This window comes from Anas acuta, chromosome 5, assembly GCF_963932015.1.
Source record: "Anas acuta chromosome 5, bAnaAcu1.1, whole genome shotgun sequence".
Classification (NCBI taxonomy): Eukaryota; Metazoa; Chordata; class Aves; order Anseriformes; family Anatidae; genus Anas; species Anas acuta.
Genome location: NC_088983.1, coordinates 25,919,718 through 25,947,219, shown reverse-complemented (window position 1 = coordinate 25,947,219; position 27,502 = coordinate 25,919,718). Strand labels below are relative to the sequence as shown.

The window sequence follows — 27,502 nt, the reverse complement described above, 5'->3', positions numbered from 1 at the left end:
ACCTGCTTTTTCAGCTTCTCCATACTGGGTTAATCTTATTAGTTGACCGTCTTACCATTTTATCTTCCTTACTTTTGTAACAACCACTTTTATTTATAACATTTTAATTATTTCTATTGTTAGTCATAATATGAATATTCATCCTCACCCAAGACATGTTGGAAAGGTTTCTTAGTCTCATCCAGATCACTGGAAGCCGTGTAATTATTCTCATCTTAGGGCAGCACTCATGAAACTACTTAAAGTGATTCTGTGCACTTCAGAAATGATGTCAGCATGCTGGGAATGGAGGGAGGTATTTGGGATGCCCAATAACATCTATTTCTGGTTGAAGATGGACACCCAGGAGAGAATGCAAGTAAATGTACAACTACACAGACAGCATTGGCAGGAGAACTTTGGCCAGACAAACTGCATGAAGTTTTGCTGAAATTGCCTGGAGGTGGGAGATGGACTAGGACACCTTGTTGATTCCCTTCTGTCTTCAGCAGGAGGAGAGGCCTTGATTCTTTGTCCCACTGCCTCCCTGTGAAATCAGCCCAGATAGCTGCATTTTTAGAGTGGATGCTGTGTACTTGTTCTTCCTGACCCTAAGGGTTTTGGTGCTCTGACCACACAGCCATCATACAGGTGTTGGACACCACTTCTTTTCAGCCTGGTTCTGTCACTGCATGGTAGGCAACAGTTTGTGCTGTGTGAACCAGAGCATCACAGCACCATCGTTCCTACAGCTCTGACTCAGGTGGGTAGAGATGGGTGCTTGGGACCCTCCTGTGTGGAGCAATAGTGGTCAGGATGTGCAGAGCAACTGTGACATTCAGTAAGATTTTTGGTTGGGCCAGGAGCCCCCAGATTGGCTAGGTACTCTCAGTATCATCTGCTGAGCAGGGATTGTTTTTATCTGTGATTTTGGAGGCTGGCACAACATTTTGGAGCCTGGTTGCCTGAGTTTTGCATCAGGGTCTGACTTCTGCTACAAACCTGGCTGTAACTGTTGGGCAACAATAGTTTTAACAGAATCACAGGTGGTGCTTTTGGGGACATCCATGTGACAAGATTATAAGCATTTATCCCAAGAGTAAGATTTCATGTACCTTTTAACTTTATTTGAGGATCAATCATGTTTAATATTTCCCACAGTAATATTCCATGTTGTAATTACTTGCATATGCCCTCTTAATTAAAATGTAAAGAAAATAAAAATGTTTTCTCCATGAAATTAATAAAAGAAAAATGAATTACAAGTGATACTATAGCTGATTTTTCCTTTTTTTTTTTTTTCTTTTTTTTTTTTTTTTTTGGAGGTGATAAATCCTGTGTGAACAGGCTGTGTGTGGACTGTGAAGACAATAATGAATGTTAAATAATAACTTTGTTAAAAAGGTTGGTTGGAATTTTTATTAAAAAAAAGAAAACAAAAAATGACAGTAAATTCTGTGGAACAAAATGACTTCATTCATGTCAATGAAAATCTTGTAATTTACATCAGTGAAGCCAGGTTTTATCTGGCATTTCACCTCACATTATCTTATAATATGAAAATAAGTTTCTGCTACCTATAAAACTGGAGAAATAGAGTACAAGATAATCTTCTCTGTAAAATGGCAGGCTTTTGTTCAAAATGTCTACATTCGTCGATTTTATCTGCCTTATCATCTCTTTTTCTCTCTGATTAGTGCAAAATGTTTGGGTAATTTGATTTGACCAGATTTGTCTGTGAGATCTTAAGTGGAAAAACTATTTGCATACTCAAGAATCCTGAGCACAGAGAGTGGCATTAGAGCTGGGGATTTGGCTGTTTTTTTTCACCCATGTGCTGGGCCAAGAGAGACACTTTACATTTATATGTAGCAATTACCATTCCTAATTTTTGTAATTAAACTGTCTTGTGAAAAATTTAATGTGCAAAATGGAGGCTGCAAGGCTAATCTTCATCACTCTTTGCCTTATTTGTGTTTAACACACTAGCCCACAGAAATTTAGGTATCTGTTTCTTGCTTCTACCTTTCTCTGACTTTTTTTAAAGTTGTTTTGGGAAGTATCTTCTCCCAAAAAGTGTGTCTCCCTAGAAAAAACAGTTCACTGGAAACGATAAACTTAAATGCTCAGGGGTTGCTTCCCTTAGTTTTTCTGAATTATTAAGAGAAATTGGTCATTTTATCAAAAAAAAAAAAAAAAAAAAAAAAAGTAACAATTAAAATTGCAGCTGATTCCTTGTGTCTTTTTTTTTTTTTTTTTGATGGAAAATGGCAGTGTCAGTAAAGAACATTGTGAAAGAAGTTACTGACAAAAACTAATTTTACACAAAAATAAATGCCCTGACAGAACTTGCTGAACTGAACTGTCCAGAAGTGTGAATGTGTTTGGCAAAATGCACCCATCTGCTTGCAGGCAGGACCACCATACAGACGACAAGGGCAACGTGTTGAATAAAGCCCACCACTGTAGTTACACCAATACAGACAAGTCCTTAGAAAATGACCACCCTCTCTTTTGCCTATGAAAATTTTCATTTGAGAACAAATCAAAACTAACATGTAGTGTTAGCAATTTTTTCTTCATTTGTATTTAATCATCCAAGTGCAATTCAGAAACTGAAAGAGCAGCAATGTTAATTGGAAGTATTCACTCAACAAAGACTGCAAAGCAGAGAGTAATAAACTCAAATTGGAAGTAGCAGGATGTTTTTGCTGATAACTCTTGTGCATATTTCATTATGCTTTCTGACCCTGGTAATAGGTAAAATGTAAAACTAATTATTAAAAATACATATTTTTTTGCATATTAAATACATTTTATGTCTGATGCTGATAAGAACTGAAACAAATGCATTAGCTTCCACTAACAGTTTCTGACTTTTTCACAGGGCTACAGTGGTCTTGAAAGAGTGTGGGAATAAAACACATTTCTTCTTGTCTTCTATGGTTGTGTTTCAGATAATTTACATAGAAATATATTTTAAATAATGTTTTAATCTTATGTTGCTACTGTTGTTCAGGAGTGAGATAATGGAGTTCTACCATTTCAAGATGAAATAATTGAAAAATTATTGCATTATAGATTATAATTGCATTTAGTTAGAAACTAAAAAATTGCATGATGTAGAAATATTTTCTAGTTAACTCCCATTTTCAGTTGTATAGCATCCTCCTTATGTGGTCTTATGACACTGATAGTTATAACACTGACATAGATATTAATTTCACAGACCTTTGATTTTGAGAATTTCACTAAAAGTGCTATATTCTACATGAACTTTCAGTAGCATTAATTCTCTTGTATTGCTCAGACTCACGGGAAAGTATTTGCTTGCTGGTCCTATGAAGTGGCACTGGCTGTAATGGTAAGATAATGAGATCTTACGTCCAGTTGCTTTATAATTTCTGGTTTTTTTTTTTTGAACTATTGAAAAAGTGTAGCCTGTGGGCAGGGAAATCTCCCTGCTTAAAATCTGCACTGCAAGTGAATTTAAAGTTGTACAAATGGATTTGAAGTTTGATGATAAGGAAATTGATTGGAGATTGTACATTGTGAATACATTAGGTTTATAAAGACAAAACATGCATGAAGTGCAATTACTGCTAGTGTTGCTATATTAGTATGAATGTTAATAGCATGTTTGTTTTTGAAATGGGTTATGCATTCTGGTAAATGTCTGCTTGAATCTAGTCATCTGTGTATCACTTGTCTAAGTACTCTCATTTAAGATGCCATATCCCTTCTTGTAGCAATAAAGGGGTAAAGCAACATTAATATTAAATAATTAGAAAAACAAAAGGGGAATGATTAAACATATTTACATAATTGAAATAACACTGAGTCGCAGTGGGAAATCGGGACAATGTTGTCTCCTTTCAAAGTAATTCATAATTCAGATTTTTAATTATGGCATATTCATTCATTTAAAGATGATTCTGGATGAGAGGGCCACTAATGAAATACAATCATTAGCATCTAAACAAAGTAATTTAGAAAGTCTCCTTTCGGGGAAAAGATTTCTAGAACATCATCAATCACACAAGATATGCAAAAACAAGCAATTAAACCACACACAAGAACTACAACAACCTTATATATTAGTAATGTACACATGAAAACATAACTGATTACAATGATTAGAGTAGGGTAGTGTGGTTAATTTGTATGTTATGTAGCAATTTCATGGAAGAATGTACCAGGACAGACGCATCACACAACAAATGAATGCCATGTCACTGATATATGCTTTAAATATATTAATGTCGTTTCAGTCAGTGCCAAGTTATCAATAAAAAAATCCAGTGATGAGAATCTGGAACCACATCCTTCAAAGAAGGATAAATACCCTAGTATGAATTCTGAGCTATGTTTTTTTTTTTTTGGCTTTTGTCTGTTTGTTTTTTTTTTTTTTTCTTTTCCTTTTTTTTTCCTTTTCTTCTTTCTCTCTCTCTCTCTCTTTTTTTTTTTTTCTTTTCCCTTTTTCTTTTAGTATTTGCATTGTATTTGATTTTGTTAAATTGGCAAAATATAGGCATAGGAAGATATTTCATGAGAGAAGCAGGTGCTGCATTAGTTTCTCATTAACTACTCAAATCCTGCTTTGGGCTTATAGCAACAAAGTGCTCATAGATCTAAATGGGTCAGTGATTTACAGGGTCTTTCCATATACACAATTACAATTCATTAAACATGCAGCAGCATTAAATGGATAGAGTAATTCTGCATGACTTTTAATGTCTGTGTGCAGTGTCCTGTTAAAGAGACACAAAAAGCTGGCTTTAAACACCTTATTCTTTCAGTTAAATTATAATCTTGTTGGAAACCTGCACCATTTCCTCCTCATGTTTAAAGAAAAGGCAGAAATAGTCGTGCGTATGTGCATGCGGGGAGCATCTTTCTGCGGAGAGAAAGGAGCTGCTGGTATAGCCGCGCTGCCTTTGATAACCACCAGGCTTAGAAGCCAAAATATGTTCTATTGGGTACTCAGCGGATAAAAATACTGGTTAATTTTCAGCAGTGCTCCTTCATTTGACTTTACAATTTATAGCAGTGAACATTAATGCAAGAATAGCTTGGTCGAGGAGGAGTTTAAAATTAGAGCACCTCTTCTCATTAGCCCCAGCAGCCTGACCCAGGGTGAACTGAGAAGTAATTTGCCGCCAGATCCTCATTTTGCTTCTGTTATCACTCCTTGTAAATGAAGCGCAGCAATTTATTGTAGCACCTCAAGGAGTCAAGAACATAATGTGTAAAACACATACAAAAAAAATCTTTCTTCACATTCATTAACACCCAGCACATAGAGGCTGTTCACTTTTCACTCTAATGAAGGAGGGGGATCTTAAATCTAAAGCTTTCCAGCCTGTGAAGAAGGCCTCTTCAGGTCATTAGACAGAAGCTGAGTTGGACTGAAGAAAGGTCATTGACAAAAAAGGGAGAATGGCAATATGATGAAAAATAGAAAATGGATAAAAGAAGAGACTTTAGAAAGCTTGGAGAATGGAAAGTACATTTTTGGCATCGGTGATCAACCCTTCTTGTCTCTATGTTCATTTTCTGTTGTCAGTGAAGAAAAGAATATCTGGCTTTTTATTTAGCTGGGAATTGCTCTCGTGTTTGGTCAATTCTCATTTCATCACCCTTGATCTGACCTTGCAGAAAGCATTAATAGGCTTATTTTTAAGGGAGCTTTGTCTGCTGTCTATAAATTCAGCCCTTCATTTTGCTCTTTTTTATTAAAAACATGCCGTCTACTAGATTTTAATGTATTCTGATTATGTAACTGACAATTTCCCCTTAGGGAAATCTTTTGTCTCACTAGTCCTGATTAACACTTTGGGTTTATAGCTCTATATTAACATCACATTCAGGAATATTAGGAGGTGCCTATATGCAAATTAATTTATATTGGTAATAGAAATGGAAGAACTTAAAGAGGAGTCGGAATCACGCTGAACACATACTGAATGCACAACAAAACATGTACTTAAGGCTGAAGGGTGCCTAAGCGGAGAGGCATGGAGTCTTGGAGAAAATACCTTTTTGTTTTATTTACCCAGTCTCCAGTGACAGAAAGGTTGAATCCTGAAGTCCTGTAGCAATCATCATTACCAGTATTTTTTCTCTACCAATGTCTATAGCTTGCACTGATACAATCAGTTATTGACATGTACATATTGTGAGGATAAAGACACAACAAAGTTGTCTCTCTTTTTGTGTTACTGTGTTTGTTATTACAGACAAGTAAATACTATTTTTCTCATAATATATTCTCTTACACTTGCTCACATCCCATTACTGGATCTTCACTTCATACAAGCTAATCTTTTAAATTGGAGTGTATACATTTTACAATAAATGCTTTCCCATTTAGTTAACAGCATGAGACCATTATCTTGTGACAAAACTCTGTTCCAGTGAAGTCTCTTCATTAAATAAGTAATCATCCTTTACATACAATGGAAACTGGAATTAGAAATATATAAATATACAATGCTGAAAAGCCGTCAGTTGACAAAAACATGACCTATGTCAAATTATGTCTTATTGTCCTAATCCTTCTGGAAAATAGTAGGCAGTAATGCCCCTCAAATAGACCTAGACACAATAATAATAATAATAATAATAATAATAATAATAATAATAATAATAATAATAATACAGTGAGCTGTCAACAAATTCAGCATATCAAAAAGAAGTTAAAGATTATTTTGGAACTCTACAAAGGTTTGTTTTTATTTTTCTTTAAGATGAACCATTTTGAATTATGCATGTAAATAATACAGCTCCGCATCCGAAGCTGCAAACTGTTTTATTTTCTGCTGAGCTGGAACAGCAGGCTAACTAAAAGTAGTTCTTCACCTTAGCCCCAGTTCAGTCAGCTTTGTTGTTAGCTGCTATCTTGGTATTAGTTGTGATATTCTTTTTAAGCCGTACAGCTTGGCAAGTAGAGGATGGGGAATGATCAGACAGGTAGCACCTCTGAATTGTAAACAGTGAAGATCATGTTTAGGTGAAAAGGCACTAAACCTCCTAAATCAGCATTTAGAACCATTTGTCTGCTTGTTTAAGCCATTAGTTTCACCTCACTGCTGATTGTCAGGCAGATGGTGTAGGAAAAACTAAAGGGAATAGACACCTGGTCTTTCAAAAGCCTTGCACTTCCTGCAGCTTTAAACAGAGTGGCAGAGCTCACACTGGTGCTTCTATCATCCCGATGCCAGCTCAGCCGCAGCTTTCAGCAGTTATGCCTGTCCACAGGTATTTTGTGGGGTCACATGAAGTACAACTGGAGCACCATTTTTCTCTTCCTTGACTATTTTACATGGAACACGTAACTTCTGTGCTGACATTATAATTGTTGCTGGAATTGTAGCTTTTGTTGCAAAACCTGCTACATCCCTTTACTTGTCTGGGATGCAGGTGAGCATGCAGACCTCTTGCTGTGCTGGAAGGAGTATGTCCTGGAGCAGCAGAGGGCAGAGCTCAGCTGGCTGAAGGGAACATAGGGGACAATATCCATTAGGCTTGTATCTAAATGTCCAGAATGGGCAGCTCTAATTGGCAAACCATGGCTGTGGAAAAATCAGACTCCTGATTTAAAAAAAAATCTGTTTCTGTTTCGCAGAAGTTGTGGGTATTCCTTCATGTTGTCAATCCATTCTGTAGCTGGATATTGTCACATTAGTAGCTCCTAAGAGATGGCTAAGGGCCAATACAGGAAATGTCAGTAGTAGGTTCAAAACAGAACTTTTGTTAGAGAAAAGAATATAGCTGCTGTATTTGATTGTCAATGGTTTTTATATACTACTTGGTGAACAATATGATCTGAGAGAATATTCAAATGGATATAATACTTATTCATAGTGCGACAGGGTGAGTCTACAGTGTTTTTCTACTTGATAACTCAAAGTAGCCTCTTCCTTTGTCCACTTCTCACTTTCCTAAAAAGCAATGAGTTCTCACATAACTTCTACCTGGGACACACACATTTCTATAGATACAAATGGACTATAAAAACTCAGACAATAATTAACATTGCTGAATCAGAAACAGCAACATCATACAGAAATATCTGCACTTACTGAGTGGTATCTTAAAACTAGGAAAATAACCTTTGAGAGAGGGACAAACCGAGTCCTGAAGCCTTGGTTTGGCTGGTATCCAAAGGAAAGATATTGTATTTATTTCAAAATACTCAAGGAAATTTCTCAGAATTTCACTTGGGAAATTCCTTGGTGATGTTTTGGTCTTTACTTTCCTGCTCTTTTATTTGAAATTGATGAAGAAAAATAAAATGGAGAGGTGGACAGGGAAAAGCAAGACAAAACCTACCAATCTCTATTTTTTTTATAGTCCAATTAGGGAAGAAGACAACATTTCCAAAGCCAATTTATTTTCATGTAACAGTCTTGGTCTTTTTCATTTCACAAATATTTTTTATAGAAAACTACCATTTTGGGGGACTCAGTGTTTGCCCTTATAAAAGTAATTAGTTTGACAGTGTATATTTTAACACTGGGTATGTGTACACATGCATGTTCATTAAAATAAATATGTATATTCTTGCTTTAATTGTCTAGTAAGATGCTTTCTGATCTATGTCTCCATTCAGAGCTTTTCTTCCTCTGCTCTCTTTTGTTCATCCAGCTCTGGGTTTCTACATTTATAACTCACCTTAAGGTTTAAAACATTGAAGACTGGCTTCTTTTCTACCAGGATATACATCCAGCAGGATATAAAGAGCTTTTATGCTGATTGTCACCCTGTGTGGTTGAGAAGGAAGAGTGAAGCGGGAGAGGTTAGCTAACCAAAGTACAGAATGGGGAAATAGTCCAGCTCCTGCCCTCTGTAATTCACAGACTATTTTAGACACTAAAATTGTGACAGCTTGCTCTTGTGATAAAGATGTTAACAAGAAGAGAAAATGACATTAATTTAATCTATTCTTACAGGTCATACTGAAATGAGACTGTGATGATACAAAATTATAATAATAAATATGGTAGTAATTTCACAATTCTTTATAGATACTGTTCGCAATCCTTTCACATGCAAATGTCCTATCCCATCCTTCATGACAGTGATTTTTGGTGCCATCCAGACTCTAATTCAGAATCTTCTAATAGTTGATTCCATAATTACTTTATATTGCAAGAACAATATAAAATACTATTCCAAATTAGGGTCTCAAGATTTCTCTCCTTTTATTACTTTTTATCCTGGGCCTCTAGGTACATTTCCAATTTAGACGTTTTCCACATTCTCAAAAGTGAATTAGATCATCGGCATTCTTAGCTCATACTACATTAATAACCAGGGACAAACAGTGTACAAACCCTACAGTATTGTAAAAAATATGATTTAGAGATATTTTCATACGAATTAAAGTGGTGATTTTGATTTGTTGGTATTTTCAGTAGCCAGGAAAACCTGACACATTAATTTCCAAATCCTGAAAAGTTTCATGAATCTGTGGTCAAATGATTATTTAAATCCAAGTGATTATCAGTTATTTAAAATTCATTGTTTTTGAGTGCCTCATTCAAAGGAGAGAAATGCCGTGTTTTTTTCCTAAGGAGTAATTCAAACAGCAGTATTAAATTAGTGAAAAAAATCAAATCACATCTAATGAAATCTAAAACTCAAACTCTAATTTAATTCTAAAAAACAGAATTGTGACATCTTTCTGTTTTCCTGATCAATTTATACCAGGATGACTTTTACTAATTGCCATTTATGAACCACCCTGGGAATGGCAATGTTTCTGCTAACAAAGGGTCTGAGCTACACCTGCAGGCAGGGATGTTACCCTCAGTCGAGGTGAGCACTTGTAGCCTAACTTCAGCAGCAGCTTCACCAATGTGTGTTTTGTTGAGTTTACACCTTCTCTGTAATCTATTAGATACAGAGGGTGGAGCACAGCCTCTGCATTCTGTTTAATAGCCTCAATTACAGGTGGAAAAGCATACAGTATGTAAATCAGTACACATGAGATGTGATATAATTGCAAGGTCAGTATGGACAATGTTTTGTTGAAGTGCTACTTTAAGTGAATAATTTCAATGATGAAAGTGTATTTTTTCATATTTGAGAGCTAATGTACTGAACTGGTCTTTCAGAAACATTGCTCCAATTGCACTGTAATGTTAGCAGGGAAATAGTAATAGCCAAATTTCACCAACTTCAGCACTAAGAACATATCTTAGTAGAAAATGTGACACGTAGCTGCCCGTAATTGTACTAGGATTTAATATACAGTGCTCTTAGACTTTGAATGGAGAATCATAGAAGAGGATGCTGGAGAGATTAGATAGTCGTAAGCAAAGAAGATGAGGGAAGAGTGTCTGTTCACTGGAGATACTGAAGGAATTACAGAAGAGCATGGTAGTGTAGTGCGGTTGGTGGGTACTGGCTTATGTATCTTCTTCAAGAACAAAGTTACAGGACACCTACGTGGATTTTGAAAAAGATAAAATTCATTGCAGGAAAATATAGTTAGCTTTATTTTAAGTGTTAATGTAAGTTATATGTAATGTGTTCAATTTTCTTTCAGATGTTGTTAGAATTTATTTCAATTAACAATTTCAACTGGCTTTTATAGAGTAAGATGTCATGTGATAGGCAGAAAATCTTAAGATATTGAATTTAAAATACTTTTAGACAAGTCTTACAGTAGATTTGCAGAAAGGTCCCCTGTTCTCCTTTGAAGCACTAGTTATTCTCTTAAAATTGTTAAGCATCAATTTTGTTCTTTCATGTAAATGTAAAATATGTGATTCAATGAATGGTTGCTTACAGTCTTGTAGGCAGAAGTACTAACTTGATTTAGTGAGATTACTCTTGTGAGGAAAATGCATACACTAATGAGGAACAGCAGCAGTCTTAAAAAAAAAATAATCTGGCAAGATCATAAAATAACCATTAAATAACCATTAACAAAGAATATAAACTGTATCTAAATAAATTTGTGATCACATGGCATACTTCATTATCTGTCTTTTTCACTATTTTGATTTGTGAGGTGAAGGTTCTGAAATAACTATTTAAATTTATTTTCATAATTCTGATTTGTTAAGGTATGTTTAATTAAGCTGATTGTTACCTAGTAACTTCTGTTAAATGCCAGTTACTCTTTTTGCGTAAGTAAATTTTGTGTTCTGTTTCAAGTAAATTATTTCTAATCTATTACAAAATTCAAGAAAATAAACCTCTGGGTAAAAATATTATTTATTGACAAGGTCCTAACTTAGAACACATAACTACCCTTATGTAACACATAACTACACTACTACATGTAATGTAGTACTACTTATGTAATACATAATACATAATATGTAATTACATAATATGTAATACATAACTACACTACTACATAACTAACACATAACTTATAGAACACATAACTACCCCAAAGCTATCAGTGTAGTTTAATGACATTTCACTGTGGTTACCTGTCCAGGAGAGCAGAAGACTAAGCACTATAGGAAGCTCTGTCAGACTTTTGTGCTGTAGCTGCTGTTGAGTACGTTACATGTGCTGTGAATGTCTAATTGCCAGCTCAAGCTCAACAGACAAGGAGTAGAGCTCTTGATCCTTCTTTCTCTTCCTCCCTCTCCCAGTCTCTCAGATGTCATGCAAATGAAAATATTGACTACTGATGGTTTAGATATAGCTTCACTGTTGAGTGGAGTAGAGCCAGATAATGTCAAGGAGAAGCAGTACAACAGCACTGTGCAAAAGCCTATTTAGTACAGGTGATAGCCTACAGCTGCATTTCATTTATGCTTTAATTTGTCCTTTAATCATTCTTCAAAATGATCTGAGTTTTTGCAGGTGAACAGGTTTCTGCTGGTGGGTTCTGAGCTCTTGGCTTGTCCTTGGGAGACTTCATTTCATGCTGTCCTCTTCTGCAGGTAAGTACGGCAGAAGTGGAAAGAGGTCAAGTTACTGGGCCTTTGGTTCTCTACAGAGAATGGAGGAACAGTTTGAAATGTGTGTTTTTTTTTTTTTTTTTTTTTTTGTTTGTTTGTTTGGTTTTTTTTTTTATATAAAAAAAAAAAAATAAAAGGAAAGGTAGGTGGTAGGTTGTTCTCACGTACAGTTTTGCCTGGTTGAGCAATTCTCCTTGCAATTAACTTTTTGTGACTTGGCAGATTCCTAGAAATTTTCCACTAAATGTGTAGACATTTGTCTCTCATAGGACAAATCAAAGTGTAGGGGAAACAAGATTGCTTGTGATAGCTGTTTTTTGAAGGTTACAGCTTGGAAAAGAGCAAAATATGGATCACTGCAGAAGATAGAGTTGGGGGATGAAGAGTTATTAACACAGCCCACCTCCTCCTTGAAAATTGCATGTGAAATTGGCAGGAGTGATGTAGTGACAAATTCCAGCGTCTCAGCAGAATCATGGAATATCAGCTTTATGAGTAGGACTGCTCTGAAATGTTTATACAAAATGATTTTTAGTGGAAGAATTAGCTTCAGTTACAAATCATCTTTGGAAACTTTTTGTTTTTATAAGAAAAACTAATTTTCTGAAAGCTTCCTGTTTTTTAATACCAGACCAAATTTTTCTAGATAAACAAGAAAACCTTTTAAAATCAAAACTGAAAAATGTACATATTAAATTGCTCTTGCTTTCAGATTAACTTGTTTTCTGCTTCTAATGCTTGGTCAGGAAATAAATATATTGACAAAAGATAAAGTGAATTGAACAAGGTTTTTGTTTGTTGGTTTTGTTTTTAACACTGTGACGGGCCCAAACAGAGCAAACAGTCATCTTCTTGAAAGCTTTCTGTTGGCATGAATACTTTTCTCTGTTTGACAGCAAGACCTACACTCATCTCAGATCACTGACAGTGATGTTCTTTCTTAAGGCCACAAAACCTTTTTTCTTATTGACATGTAAATGACAATCTTTTACGTGAAATTCAGTTTCATAATCTTTAGTACATAATTGGAATTACATGGAAGAAACAGGAAAACAGCTAGAGACAGTGGAAGCCCAGTGCTGGACTATGGCCATCTAGCAGACATACATGCATCATAACTGTATGGATGTAAGAGAAGTACATATGGCTGGGAGATGGTTTCAAGGCAGCCACTTGTCTGCTGTTACCGCATTAAAAGAGGAATAAATGTGGGCGCTTTTTTATTCCTGTATTTGGGTGAACAAATTTCAAAAGATGTATTATTCCCTTCTTGATACCAGCCTCCTCCAGACAGGAGAAAAAAGATCGCTTAAAATAATAGTGGGTATTAGAACATGAGTAAAACACATTCACCACATAAATGAAGTAATTGTAATCAGAAGAGTGGAGTTATCACACTAAGAGGATTTCAGTGAATAGATGAATTCTGTGTATAACATAATCAAATTGTCAACACTGTTTAGTCTAGTCCTACTTTTATTCATTTCCTGGATTTTCTGATTAATTTAAATCATGGTTAATTGAGTAATGAAACATTCAGGAAAGTTCAGCTAGAAGAACAATTTACTAAGAGCAATTTCCACTTGTTAATACACATTTCACTGTATTCAATACATTCATGGAAAGTCTGAAAGATTAATAAAAGAAAACTGATATTTTTGAGTGAGGATTGCTTAAATTCTGAAGCTACTTAAATGGGCTTGGTAACACCTAGTACCAAAGCTCTCAAAAGATTGGTTTTATGTGTTATTCAAGAAATAGAAATCTGGGGTATTTCCCAAGGAGAGGGGGTACCTCATTTATAAAACACCTTTCCTTGTGATAATTTTATTTGTTGATATTGCTGAGTGAAAGGGAGGAAAAGACATGAGCATAGGAAAGTTTATTGTGTCGTTCTCATCTGTCAGCTTTTGTCTTCCTCAAGTTCAGTGATCTTGTTTGGGGCCAGAGAGTCTATTCGTGTTCAATTAGTCCTAGTCCAGAGTCAGGAAAAGTACAAATTCTTGCAGACCAGGAAAATGGCTAGTTGTGAAGGTAGGAACAAACATTGAAAAATGAGACAAAGGATGTCTGTGTGAGCAAAAAGCTGCTGGCATCTGCCCTGCAATTTTAAATGAATCCCACAGCTTAGAAGCTTGATTATATTAACACTTTTCTAGGAGTATTTTTCTTTGCCATTAATTGTGATCTTAGTTCTTGTCCAGATTTTTTTTTTTTTTTAATGGGAACTTAATCAGGCTTAAAGAAGAGCCTTTCCAAGATTGCACTTTCTTTATCTTACAATATATATCACTGACTGGTCTTAATAATGCTAGATATCAAGAGGCTAGTATAATATAACGCATTTAACCTGATGTTCTGATAAAAGATACCACAGGGGAGAGAGAGAGAAAAAAAAAAACAACAACCATAATTCTTTAAAATGGAAGCTGATGAGGCAAAAATGGTCAATCTAAATACCGTCGCTCCAAATGGTAGAGGTGGACAGCTGACGATAGAGTACATTATTCCACTCCACTGGATGAAGTGACTTTCAAGGACTGATTAGCTCCATGTCTGAGAGGGTTAGCCCCCTGCCTGTTATAACAAGTGCCTATGAAAGGGAGAGCTGCTCTGACAACTAGCTATGCCAACCGTGAAGTTATTTCAATACTTTCTCTGCTAACAAGTTGATTAATCCCATCATCATTTCAAAAACCTATTTTATATTGAAGAAATCATTTTCTAATAAAGAGCAGTTAGGAGGTGTAAAACTTTGACTTCTTCTCAATGACGTTGTCAGCTCCACTGCAGATTTTGCCATTTCTGCCTCTTTGCAAGTTCTCCATACTGAAGATGATATATTTGATGAAACCTAAAAGTTTATTTTTAAAAATACAGCCTATGCTATCTAGTGGCAACGTCACATCATGAATCTTCTGCACCAAAGAAATGGTTAGATTATACTGTGAACAACAATGTTAAATGTTTTTGCTATTTCTATTCCTTCTCCTCATTTCTTCTCCTTACTTGTGCTATTAAGGCAAAAATAATATAAAGAAATGTATTTGTCATGTGGCAGAAACCATCATTGTGCATGAGAGAAAGATCCAATAAAATGTCTTGCTTTTGAGACATCACATAATTGTTTGAAGCATTTAAGAGATTGTAGGCAGCCTGTGAGGAAGAAAAAGGGCTCCAATTAGCTATGGAAAGTGCCCATTTTTGTACTCGGAAATGCAAAGATTTGAAAAATACAGAGCTTAGCATTCAGGGGAACTGCAATAAGGCATATTATAAACATCACAATAAGCATTTTGTTTTCATAGAGCAGTTACTGTAATGACATAGCATTAAAACCATCTTGAAACCCAGGAAAAAAAGCCCCAAACAAAAAGACAAACCAATATTTTTTGTAAGTCCAGGATTTCACTTATATTTAACTACAATCTCAGGAAAAGTGGACTAAGTGCATTGCAAACTACCTTGTTTCCCCCTGAATTTTTATGAATCTTTTTGCTGTCTGTTTTGCAGTTTACAAGAAAGTAGTTGCATTTGCTTGTGTTAAGAGGAATGTCAAGGTGATTGGTGCTCCAGGTCTAGTTGTGGTGAGCCTTAAGATCGTGATCCTGAGGTAACTCTGAAGCACAGGCGATGTGCTTCAGAGCAATGCAAAATCTAACTGCAGCTCATTCCCTGAGCTGCAAATCAGCAGTGGTACTATGGGGGTGACTATGGAGAATGCTGTTCTGGAGACCAGTAACAGTCAGGAGAAGGTGTCAGGCACACAAGCTCTGTGTGAAACAACCTGGGAACAAGCCAGGAGTCCTTTTCCGTCTCTCATTTCTCAGAATTCTCAAAAAATAATGTGGAGGGACAAGTCCCAGCATAGACTGGGCTCTGTTCTCTACATGAGGGAGCTCAAGCACAGGTTTCTGACATGCAGGACCACCATGGGTGGGAGGAAATGAGGGGTGGGAGATGGCACAAACTTGCTGTTTCTGCTGAGGCATTCAGTTCTGTACCAAGACGTACAGGTTCCATGGAGTAGGGAGGGGGAAAGGATGAGTGAGGACAGTTCTAGGGATATTTGTCTGCTAAAGCTGGGCTTCCTGACTTCAGCCTTGGTCCAGTAACTCTTTAATGTGTCCTTTGCGCGCAGATGACAGCACTTACTGCTGCAGGCTTTTTTTTTTTTTTCTTCAGAAATCCTTGCAAAGAAAAAAGCAGCAATTGCCTTAGCTCTTCCTAGTGAATAGGCATGGTGACAGTTCATGCTTTACATTAGGAATGGAAAAAAAAATAAAAATTGACATTTGTAATAGAGACTGAAATATACATATTTTTGACCAATACAGTTTATGGTATTGTGAAAACTTTTTTTAGTTATTTGAATTATTTCCATTTGTTTATCAGTAATGCACTCTAAAATATCTTTTTAATTGTTTGTATTAAATAAGGGATTCATAATACTGAATATTAAATTAGACAAATTTATTAATGTTTCTTTAAAAATGTAAACACCTCTTCAAGCAGTTTTTTTTTTAAGTTGTTATTATTTGACAGAAATCTCTATAGAGGGAATTTTAAGTTATCTAACTAGTTAAGATGTTATTTATCTGGGACTCTGGAAATTTTTATGACAGGAATTTGGAACATTCCACTAAGTGTTATTTTGCATTTTTAAGATCTAGTATTCTTAGCTACTTTTTTTTTTTTTTTTTTTTTTTTTTTTTTTTTTTTTCCAGGGCATGAGCACACCTAGTTAAATACAGAGCTGGAATTACAAATTTGTTTCATTTATACTCTCTCTTAAACTAGAGGAAAGAAGCAGTATTACAGTAATAGCAACGACTAGAAAAGAAGAAAATAAAAGCTGAAACTTCTAATCAAAACTGTAATCAGAAAGATGACAAATGGTGAAGATTATTAAATTTTCTTTGCTCCCTTGATGAATTTAATAAAGAACTAATCAAAGATCATTAGAAGGCTTTTGTGCTTGGTGTGCATTGTAACTGGATTGCAATCGGGATTTATGTTTTAGTAGCTATCTAGGGTTGAATTGGACCTGTAAATATGGAAAAGAGATATTACAGATATTTTTAGCATTTTCTTTGAAAATATTTATTTAAAAATGTTTAACCATTGTATTTTGCTTCTAAGCTTTACATGGCAAAAGTAGAACATGTTTCACCGTGGTTAATGTCAGTGCTTACTTTGAACTTTCTAATGATTTTTTTATTATTTCTTTCTCCATTTTTTTTTCCCAAGAAAACTAGAAAAGCAACATTTATTTCCTATGGAATTATGTAAGTATTCCAACTGCTACAACTACTGACAGTCCAGAATAACAGGGAAATTTACCTTTTGCAAATCTTCAGTGTTAGTTTAGTATTCTTAATTTGTAAAGGGATGTGTTTTAATCTCCTTTTTATATTCCCTCTTTTGTGCTGGATTGATAATATTTCTTAGATGTACTAACTGAAGGTGTCACAGAGTAAGCCATCTATTTTATTTTCTTCTTACTCATGATATCTGCAGCCTGAAGCTGGATGATGAAAGAGAGGTTTGACTTCTATCCTTTCCATGAAGCATAATTAAAAAAAATAACTAATGCTTGAATAAACTTGAATATGTATGCTTCAAATGTTGAACTTACAGGTAGCAAGAGTAATACTCTGAAAAAAGATATTCCAGATATTTTTAAAGTAACTGTGGGGAGTCTCATTAATTGGTGGTTTCTAGATAGCTGGTTGGCTATGGCAGGGTGGAGGAGCAGGCTGGTGATTTCATTTCTGCTGTATCTTTGTGTCATCTGTGCAGCTTCTCTCCTTAGAGTGAAAGTATGCAATAGCAGTGCTTACAATATGTGACCTTAAGATCTGAGCTACTTATCTGTCATTGAATACTATTTTACTCTATCTCTTTAGCATTTTGGGAGATTTCTTTCAGAATGTCTAAACAATATATCAATTGAAGAATTAAGAGCTATGGATCTAGTGTTACAGAATAGTGTGAGATCTAATGTAGTCCAGTGTGACACATCATCATTTTTTGTGGGAACAACATGCATATTTAAATTAAAACTATTAAGGCTGTGGAAACCACAAAAATTTTTTATGGTATTCTGGCAAGAAGTAGGAGAAGACTAACAAAAGAAGTGTATGTATGTCCGCTCCAGTGGAATCTAATCTGAAAGTAGGCATTATATATAACCACATTAGAAATCCCTATTGTTCCTATTGTTATTATTAAATTGATTATATGGCTTAGGGGTTGTTGTGTTGTTGTGGTGGTTTTGTTATTTTTAATATACATTATTAGTTTTTTAAGATGTAATAATGTGGAGGAATAAAAATGTGGAGGGAAAAAAGTGATTTACTACACACACACACACACACACACACACACACACAAAAAGACAACTTGAAGTCTTACCAACTCTACTAAAAGGAATAGGAGACTCCCCATTAGGCTTAGTAGGTAATGTAAATTACTACCTGTGTAATGAAGAGAATAAACAATTTCAAAGCCAATGTAACAGGACCACATCATCAAATCTACAGACATAGAAAAGTGTCAGATAATGGTAAAGTCCTAGCAGAAGTACATTATGGTGTTCAATCTGCATAAACTGTAATTGTCTGCAAATAACAAGTCATTTCAGTTTTTTTAACAGCAAAATAGCAGACTTTCAAGTATTATAGACTTACCTTCTTTGGATGTGAAAGACCATTCAAGGACACCTCTGCCCCATGTCTCTGACCTGCCCCTGGGACATCCCCTGGTCCTTCAGCCAGGAGCACAGAGGTGCTTGTGCCCAGGATGTCTCCCATGTGGGCTGTCTGTCTCTGCCTGCCTTGCACCAGGAACAGCCCCAAGTTACTCTGTGTGGGGCATGGATCCTGGAGCTACATATACCATGATTGTTGCCTGGGTTGCTTCTTGGAAGGACATGAATGGTTTGCTGCAGAGGGGATCCATGAGTGAGCGAGGGTGGCTGCAGGGTGGTTAACCCAGGGCGTGGGAAGGACGTGGGGTCACACTTTCAGTACAGACGGAGTGTTCATGTGTTGCTTCAACAGCAGAGGCCAAGAAAAGACCCAGACCAGGCAGCACACTTGTATTCATCATCTAAGGAAGTTTAAACACTTTTTGTAGTCTGAGGAGTGCTGAAAAGGAACATACCTTTGATTAAGTACTGCTCTGTAATTCTTAAGTTTAGCTACTCTGACTTAAAGGCAGGGGAACAAGGTTTTAAAAAAATTACATCCCAAAGCTATGAATCTAAGAATAGAGATATATTAGATTAAAAAAATAATAATAAAAAAAAAAAAATAAAAAATCAAAGCCAGGTACCTTTAAGATGAAGAAATGACTTTAAATGATTTCAGCCTCTGCATGCACGTATGATGTCCCAGGACCAAAACCAGAAAATTAAATACTGATAAATGGGAAGACAAAGGATGAAAGGAACACTTTGCTTGGGAACCTGCCTGAAACAGCTGTGATAATCTTAAACAGAAAGAAACACACAAAAAAAATTAACTGAAAAATTTCCAAGACTTGTCAGCAAAGCTTTGGAGAATAATGAGAGAGCATCATAAGCTTCTAAGATGCTAGAGCAGCTAAGAAAAAAATCTCATAAACTTTAGACCCATAAAGAGTATATTCTTTAAGTATAGTATGTTTTTCAACATTATTACTGTAAATGGGAAAGGTACTTGACATGGGGGGCACGTCAATGGTGAATAGAAATCTTGGCTTCTTCTAGGTAGCAATATTTCATGGGAAGGGGTAAAAAAAAAAGGTATATTTATGGATAATCAAAAAAATGACAATGGGAAAATAATATTAGGAAAAATTAATTTTGGGTAGTTCCTAAAAATAATACAAAATTCTTTACCAAGCACCAGCATTTATTTATTTTTTTTTTAAGTGCAGATGAACGTGGAGTGGAGGTATCAAATTCATGCTGATAGTTAGTATTCAGCATGATATATGACCACTTGCGATATTTTGCAAATTATTTGCATGACTGTTTTTGCCATGTGGCATGATGCTAGAGGAAGGGTTTTAGAGGTGAAGCTTCTTTTAGGTTTTATTTCCCACAGAGAAGGAACACTCAGCTGTAGACATGGTTCCTCCTAGTATGTAATCAGGGAAACAGTGTGGGGGGGACAATGTGTACCCAGCTTCACCATGCCCTGTGCCCTGCTATAAAGTTCTGAGAGAAAAGCAGGTTGGTGGAGGGGAAGGGCCAGGCTGTTGAAGCAGGATCTACAAGGTAAAATCTTGCCTGCAAAATGCAGAGCTGGTGTGGGCTCTTCTGAGTGACACCTGGCTGGAAGCTGAGCATGTTCCCAAGGGAGCACAGTTATAATGTTATACTGTTCAGTTATACTGTTATAATTCCCAAGGAGCTATCACTACCCTCAGCAAAGTGTTCCAGTGACTAACTAGAGTCATCAGGAACGTGCCACTTTATTGCAAGCTTGAATTTACCCTGGTCCAACCTCAGCAGCAGAAGCTTATACCTTTCTGTGTCAGCCTGCAGAATTTATTACATTTTTGTTTCTTACACAAATGCTTGCTGGCTGTGATGAAGGTGCCCCTTAGTACCTATCCTTTTTAATTAACTAAATAGAGACAATGCATTTGGCCTTCTGCTCTCAGATGTATTTTCCATCCTTTTAATGCCGTGCATCCTCCCTGATAACCCTCCAGGCAACCCTTGGATTGGGTGAATGCAAACCTTTTATTTAAGCCCCAGGTCTCGTGTCCAATACTCTTCAGTTTGACTAGAAAATCCAGTAAGAAACGTTTGACCTGCATCTAGTATTCACTATTATTTTGCTGGGGGTGGTTCTAAATACGACTGAGTGTGTAGGCATTGCAGAGGCAAAGGACTGAATATACCCTGCATCAGATACATTAATAGATTGATGGTTTTTGTGTAACTGTCATCACTTTAAACCTACTGGGTCTTCTTTCCTCTTCAAGAGGAACAAAGGACATTCCAACTCTCCCCAAGATATGGAAGGCTTCCAAAGGGAACAAAGAAATAGGCAATATAAAATAAAAACAACAACAACAAAAACTCCTCACCTGACAAGAGCAGGAGAGAATTTGTGTATCTGAGTGTGGGGTTGTGCCCTTGAGAATTGTGTGCATCTCTCCCGCGGCAGCCAGCACCACTCACTTTCCTAGAGCCGTGCAGAGGCAGAGGGATGGGGGATGTGAGGGGTAAGGTCTCCCCTGGGACTGTGCAGGGAAGAACAAAACCTCTGCTTGGTTCTGTACTCGGTGTGAGGTTTGCTCTCGCTGTGTCAGAGCTGGAGGCTGCGTGAAACCTTTCCTGTAAATGTGGATGCAGCCCCTGGCTGCAGAAAGCATCCCACATCCCCCTCATGGTACCCACACTGTTGTATGCCACCCTGATCCCCTTCCCCATTTGCACTGAGGCTTTCCTTGGTGAGGGATGGAAAGCAGATGTGTAGTTCTGTATGGGGCTGTGCCTGAATTTTACAGCTCTTTTTGTCTGGCAGTCACAGGTTTCCTCACCAGAATTCAGCTGGCAGCAAAGCTCCAGTTCTGCCATACTCTTCGCTTTATGAGTAATGAGGTTTATTTTTTATGCAGTATAAATGTGAGCACAGCTATTTGTAGATATGCGTTAAAGGGATTTGTAACCATGTGAAATTTGTTTCTATTTACTGCAATGTTTTCGATTAAAGTAAATGTGTGTGTGGGGGGGGATATAGGAATTAATTTCCTCTACCTGTGTCATGACACCCAGGTAAAGTAAGCCAAATGTGGGGATAGGTCATCTGAAGGAAAAGTTATGTGCAGATTTTCCCCAAAGTGTGTGTGAAGTGAAGAGGTGAGAGCCAAGGGAGGGCAGCGGGTGCAATGTTGTAACTCCCTGAGTACACCTGGAAAGCTGCTGCCACAGAAGACATGTCTGCAGTGGTGTCAAACACTTGATGGTAGTAGGAGACAGGAGCACAGATTGCTGCTTAGGTCTCTGGGCTTTGGGACGTAGTCTGGTTATTGGATTGCCTGTTTACACTGCTTTAATTGTTTGAGATATCTGGATTAAAGCTGGAGTGTACACACACATAGGCAGAGCTTCGATTTGCTCTCCTGTGCCTCTGACTCTCCTTCCTTCCTTCTTTCCACCAGTGCTCCTCGCTCCTGCTGATAACATTGTATGTGCAGGCTGACCCTTACACTCTGCCTGCTCCTATACTCAGCCTGATCTTATGATGCAAGAATAGTTAGCAACACAAGATGGAGCATATTGATTATATATATATATATATATGTAAATCATTGCAGAACTCATTCAGACACAATTCTATCCTGCATTCCATTGCTGGTTGTGTAGTCTGTTTCCTTGCTTCATTTGTAGAACAGCAGAACTAGTGGAAAATGCTACTTTTTATGTTTTCAAATATGCTTCTGCATGGAGAGAAGCCGTTCTCTCACTATTCCTCTCTATCCTGCGTGCCTCCTAGTACTACGCAGCAGTAAACAAGCATCTGTTGTTCAGCTGCTATTCACCTTTCCCTTTTGTTCTAGCCAATTTTGTTGATACAGTATGAGAAAACAAGTCAAGAGAAAGGGTTATAATGTTTGTTTCTAAGAGCCATAGTGAGAGTTACATTTGTACTTCTGACTTGTTGTCTCTTATTGCATAATAAAAAGTGAAGAAGCCAAGTACTTTGTTATAGCAGTAGAAAATACTTGTGCCCACAATTTAACCCTTCAAGTCATACATAGGAAATCAAAGCATAACCCATAGATTTTAAAATGACTGAATACATCGTGGTGCAATACTTCCTAAAGCTCTGCAGATCAGAACTGGAGTCCTGGCAAGCTGGTTGTAAAAGACATCTTACAGCTTTTATATGTTCAAATGACCTTTATTTACACAATGATTTGTGGAAGCATAAGCCAATTTTTAAATTAGGCAGTGCAACTATTAGAGAAGCCAGGAAGAGGCCGGAGTCTTGAACTGAATGTTATCACTCAGTGTGTCAATAGTGACTTTAAAGTGTTAATAATGACTGTAATTGAACTGATATTACTTTTGAGTATCTTATGGCCATTAAAGGCATTTTTTCTTACTAATTTCTTTAAATATCATAGTCAAATTATGCAGACAAAACTGTTCTATATAAAATATGAAGAAATAATTATGGAGTTCAATGAAATATTTCTGTTGAGAACAGAATAAGGCATAGCTGCTTTCTAACTTAAAATATTTTCTCATTTACAAAACTTGTAGAAAAAAAAATTGTGCTTTTATTCTGTTGGTATGTTTTTAGTATCGAGTAAAACTTCAACACAGCTCATCAGAGTAATTAGCTATTTACCATTTAAATTGTGGTGAAAGTATCTTAAAACTTCTTTTGTGCTCTTATCGCTTTTTAAGGAGCACATTTATACACAAATTGCTTGGCATCTCTATATCAAGGCTTTGATCTCCTGCACTATCAATTGTTGGCTCAGGTACAAGAGACTGTAAAATATACAAAGCTGTCTGCTCTAGACTCCAGTTGAAATAAAAAAGGTGGCTGTTTATACACAGCCACTCATTAGCTAAGTCAGTCAATATTTACATGATGCAAATATAATGTCTTCTTTATGTTAGATAAATTATTTAATGCAGTCCTATGAAACTTCCTTTCAGAAGTCTAACATTTAAAAATAAATAACTTAGTTCCCTAACTGAAGTCATAGCCTGCATACAGTCCTTTTATCTATTTTCTTTTTCATCCCAACTATTTGCTCAGCTTAGTAAAAATATTAAGGTGTGCTTTATGATTGATACATAAAGCCATTTATGATTTTGTTGCCTTATAATTATTTTTGAAAATGTTATTAAGCTACTCAGCTAGTGTTACATCTATTTTCCAGTTTCACTGTTAATGCCGTATGCTACAGGCTTCCTCATTACACCATGGTTTAAGAATTAAAGTTCAAGCCTATAGGAACTAGCAGTTGCTAGCATAGCCTATGTGCCTTGCTGACAGAAATGCATGTAGTGCATTAGATCACATGCATCTGTTGATGACTTGTTTCTTGATTAATGCTTTCCAACAAATTAAGGCTAGAATCAATGCTGTGTTTCTCAGGTTGTGCCTCTGTCTATTAGGACTTTTTGTTGATCTCTGGCCTGTCTCCTTTCTGGCCCCTTGCAGCAGCTGTAGGTAGAGGAAGAGCCTGGAGCTCTGGGTCTTCTCATTATTTTAGTATTTGAAAAGGCACACAAATGCCATGATTGGAAATGATTATAACAGTAAACAAGGCAGTAGCAGCATCTCTTGGAACAAATGGAAATGAGGAGGAAATTATTTCTGGATTTATGTCCATATAAGAAAACACTGCATATCTGTCCTTGCTTTTTCAGATACGGAAGGTGTTAAATCCTAAGCTAAAGTTAGGTTTTCAATATTTACTGCTTTCAGCATGTGGCTCAGAATCTTAAATGTGTATATATATATATATGTATATATATATATGTATATGCACATAATGGAAAATATTTTCCTGTTAATACATATTTCTAGCTGTTACCTGTGCAGTTCTGTCATCCTTGGAGCATTTCTGTGGTAGATTATGTTAGCAGCATCTTTGTGTAAGTGTTTCAAAATATGTTTCAGAGCTGTACAAATGCAAGTGACATTATTTGCAGATGCCACCTGTGACAGTTTTAGCATTTTTATGTGTTTCTTCAGTGGTTCCAGTAATGACTGTTATCTTCAATATTATTACACCTAACAGTTGTTTGTATACAGCTGTCATTTTCTTAGTGAAAGTCCTCTGCTTTCCAGCCTAGGTAAGACACAAAAGCTGTTTATGTCCTAAATAAAGATAACCAAGGAGTGTTTTGTAAGATGACCACAGATATAGCTTTGGTTTTTGAATACAGACAGGTATATTCCACAGAGAAAAAATAAAACATAAAGCAATATTTTCTATCTTTTATTCCTTTTAAAAAGGGAGAGGAAAAAAGTTTTTTTTTTTTTTTTTTCTCCACCCTGAACATTCTACTTGAGGACATTCCAAGAAATTCCACAGGTACCAATGACACCTGAAAGAATTATGACCCTGCTATTTTTTTATTTTTTTTTTCAGTTCATCTTCGTACTGATGAGTCCAGGAGAACCACACAAAATGAATCATACTCAGGTGAATTTTTAGAAGAAAGGATGTACCTGATGATGACTCCTTGCACTTCCAAGCTATCTGAGGGGCCAATGCAGGTCTCCCATCCCAAGCTCTTCCAGTCCCTAGAAAGTCAGTGGGATAGTGCACATGGTCCACAAACTCTAGGAGACCTGGCAGCTGGGTGGTCCCAGCTCCAAGAGGATCCCTGCTCCATGTCCACCTTCTGCCAGGCTTGTGTCACCCATCAAAGCTGAGATGAAAAAGCTGTGATTAGATGTCTGTTGCTCAGACCCCCTCTTAGATGAGTGAAATCAGGCTGTGCAAGGAGGCTGGGGAAATCAAACGAGGTCAGATCAAAAGTGTCATGTTTGCATTGTAGGGAGGAAGGCAGGGATAGTAAAACAAAGGCTGTTCCGAGGCCATTTGCAAGTTCATGGTGGTTGAAGTGGTTTAACCCAGCAGGCAGGTAAGCACCATGCAGCTGTTTGCTCCCCCCCACACCTGTTAGTTGAGGGAAAGAATTTTGAAAAAAGATTAAAAAAAAAACGTGTTGACATAAAGACAGTTTAATAGGACAGAAGGAAAGGAATTATTACTACTAGTAGTAATGATAAAATACAACACAAGTGATGCATGATGCAATTGTTCACCACCCACTGTCCAGGCAGCTCCCAAACACATGCAGCCCAGCCAGCTCCCCCAGTTTTATTGCTCATCATGAGGCCATAAGGTATGGGACATACCCGTGGCCAGACTGTGTCAGCTGTGATGGCTCTGTCCCCTTTCACTTCCTGGTGCACCCCCAGACCAGCTGCTGGCAGGGCGGTAACTCTGAGAGGCTGGGAAGTCCTCGGCTCTGTGCGAGCACTGATCCGCACCAACTAAAGCATTGTGTGTCATCAGCATTCTCATTTTAAACCCAAAATACTGCACCATACCAGCTACTAGGAGGAAAATTAACTCTATCCCAGCCAAAATCAGGACAGTTGAGTGTTTGAGGCTTACTGCATATCAAAACCATTGATTGAAGTGGTGACATCTCTCACTGGAGCCTGCAGTGCTCCCAGTCCAGACCAGAATGCTGACAGCTTGCCTTTGCCTATCTGAAACGTGCGTGGGCAAGCAAGATAACCCCACCAGGACGTACTGTTCCTCTTGTTTCCTTTGCGAATATTTCACACCCACCTCTAAGTGCTGCCTGGCGCCAGTGTATGCAAGGCTATGTGCGGGAGGCCTAGGCTGGCACACGGCAGCCTGACAGGCTAGGCCTCCATGCCGCGCCAGGGGCTGGGGCTGTCCGCTGACTCAGGGCTTGTAGCCATCAGGCTCCTGGGGGCTGGAGGCACGGTGGAGCCAATGCACTTGATTTTAAAGTGGGAGAGAGCTGCAAGATCCTCTCTTCACACAGCATTTCCTCCTTGAAGTGGTATTACTGTTGGCTCTAAAGCAAGCGTGTTCTCACACTAAAGATTACACTAAAACCCACCATGTATTATTTATAGAGTAGCTCCCAGGGAATATTTCCTAATTTGAAGGAAAAGCTTGTGGATTCTTGATGGTCAAAAGATTTTCTACTTATTTGACCACTCATTTTCTACTCAGATTTGACTACTGTGAAATGATTTCCTGTTATTAGCATAAAAGAGATGTTTTGTGCTATTGCTCCTTCTGCCTCAAAGATGTGAAAATACAGGTTTACGGTGTCTAGTGAAGGAAAGCAAAATCATCCGTTAAGGTCTTTACAATGATCCTGTGTGATTCAAACCTGTGCAGTATGATGAACTGCAATGTGGGTGTAGTCTCCTTTGTATTTTATTTATGTGAAAATAAAAGTCATTACACTTCATGTGTAACAGCTGATGGTAACTGGTAGGTTTGGGTTATTTCTTTCTAGACATATGTGCTGCATATGTGTCTTTGAGAGCAGAGGAGCATACATTAAAGTTGTGAGGACAGTATATCAGTGAATCTCCCCATGCTACCAATTAATCTCAGAAAATGTTCATGTAATCCCTTCACAAATATGTAAATGCAGTGCCACTATAGGTCTGGCAAATAATAAACATTAGTTATCTTATCCTGGGCTTTTCCTTCATGTAATTCTCAGCAATAATTTAGTCCTTGTCTTCCACTCTGAAGGATTTAAATGGAATGACCTTAATTCTGGTTTTGTTTGCTCTCTATCTACTAAGCAGCTGCAGTGAAGACGAAGACAAACAGTAGATTAACAGTGGTACCTTTTATAAGGCTGATTAGTTCTTAAAATATGCTCAGTGGAAAGAAAAAAGCATGAAATGAGGGCTGAGAGAGAGGCTTTTACTCTTTTCATTGAAACAGCTATGTTTCTTTCAGTAACCCACAGATACTGACTTTTCAATGAAATATTTCTTGCAGGGTGGTTGTTTTTTTTTTGCCAGCACAATGCATGGCAA

General features: G+C 37.0%; 2 long non-coding RNA genes across 3 annotated transcripts; one reads left to right on the top strand and one right to left on the bottom strand.

The window, feature by feature from the left end:
• Positions 1 to 5,624: 5,624 nt before the first annotated feature.
• LOC137858172 (uncharacterized) lies at positions 5,625 to 11,679 on the bottom strand. Its single transcript, XR_011097547.1, has 3 exons — positions 11,433 to 11,679; positions 8,656 to 8,744; positions 5,625 to 7,683 (listed from the first exon to the last, which is right to left on the bottom strand). It is a non-coding gene; the product is annotated as an uncharacterized lncRNA (long non-coding RNA).
• LOC137858171 (uncharacterized) lies at positions 9,900 to 16,863 on the top strand. Of its 2 annotated transcripts, none has more exons than XR_011097545.1 (3): positions 9,900 to 9,992; positions 11,815 to 11,894; positions 16,640 to 16,863. It is a non-coding gene; the product is annotated as an uncharacterized lncRNA (long non-coding RNA). The 2 variants fall into 2 exon arrangements; XR_011097544.1 differs by lacking the exon at positions 16,640 to 16,863 and adding an exon at positions 12,236 to 12,983.
• The last annotated feature ends 10,639 nt before the right edge of the window (positions 16,864 to 27,502 follow it).